The sequence below is a fragment of the Etheostoma cragini genome, chromosome 6 (assembly GCF_013103735.1).
Source record: "Etheostoma cragini isolate CJK2018 chromosome 6, CSU_Ecrag_1.0, whole genome shotgun sequence".
Lineage (NCBI taxonomy): Eukaryota > Metazoa > Chordata > Actinopteri > Perciformes > Percidae > Etheostoma > Etheostoma cragini.
In genome coordinates, this window is record NC_048412.1 from 17,547,690 (window position 1) to 17,549,055 (window position 1,366).

Consider the following 1,366-nt stretch of genomic DNA (forward strand, 5'->3'; position numbering starts at 1 on the left):
TCTCTCTCTCTCTCTCTGTAGACCACACAGTAAAATGGTCAACTCATACACTGTATCCAAGTTAATCAGAACCATATTTCCTCCTCCACTTCGTTCCTTTCCTCTTATCCAACTTAAATCCCTCCATTCACAGCCCGACCATTCCCCTCCTCCCCTTACAGTAGTGGTAACACAAATCCGTAGGAAAGGGTAAAACTTATTTTTGGAGTGCAAATTCCTCCTCCTCCTCCCATTGCTTCCTCTAAGTCAAGTAAGCTTTTCATTGACCCCATTGTAAATTGACTTTTAATGTGACATTACAGCAAGTAACACACCCCTAAAATAACATTCTCCTCACTAGAAAAAACGTTCACTCTCGCTTGTACTGCGTTTAGCCCAGTTTTTAACATATCGAAGTGAAGCAGCATCTTTTGTCATGCTTCCTTCATTAAACTCTCTCTCATCAAGGGAAATGCTCATCCATTTTCTAATAAAACACACCCTGTTGAGCATTCTTGCAGCCCTCTCCTGAACGCCTCTTATGAAACAGCTCATCAGTCTTTTACAAACTGAACTGCCCCCTTAAACTCACATCTCAGATACTGTTTTCATTTAAGAGCTCAGCGGGCTATCTCTCCTGCCTCTTGGTCCCTCCACACCCAAACCCTTCCACTGAATCATACCGAGCTCAAATCAACATCTGTTCCAGTAACTGCTGTTATGTAACAGTTTTGGAAAGCATTTCCGAGGCCAATCGTCCTTACAATAAAATAAAATGAGCATAGCGATTGACAGTCGTCCACTTAAATAACTGCAGCTTCTTTACCATGATCTCCACTCCAGAGGCTTGACCAGCATGAAGAAGAGGATACAGACACAAAGAGAAGCTAGAATCATATGGCTTACAATCTTGTTGTGCAAAGAGACTATAAGAAGAGAATAAAAGTGTCAGGTTTTCAAACTTTAAAGGACAAGCCTATTCAACATCAGTCAAAGTGCATACTATTAGCTTTTTATACTCTCAGAGCTATAGGCCTACCTCTTAAACATAACTCAAAATGTATTTCAACATTAGACTAGAAGGTATTTCCAGTGACAGGATGATGGGTGGACTTGACACTGCCGTCAGTGTGGGCTCCTCAGCAGTGCTGCGGCGACAATTAAATCATGATAATGGCCCACTATATTTCCAGCCATCATCACCATCCCATGACGATGTTATCATCATAACTACAACACCATTATCCTCTGCCTGACAACAGCACAGGAGCTGCTGGAAATTAGGGTTGCTGTGATGGCATCTTATAATACTGAACCATGATGCCTCACTCCACTTTACATATGCAGGGAAGTTTCTCAGGTGAGTCTCTTTCTCTCTCTCTCTCTC

General features: G+C 42.0%; 1 protein-coding gene across 6 annotated transcripts in view; it reads right to left on the reverse strand.

Moving 5' to 3' along the window:
- LOC117946694 (histone-lysine N-methyltransferase ASH1L-like) overlaps positions 1–1,366 on the reverse strand; it is a 15,033-nt gene that overhangs the window by 12,364 nt on the left and 1,303 nt on the right. The window lies entirely within an intron of this gene.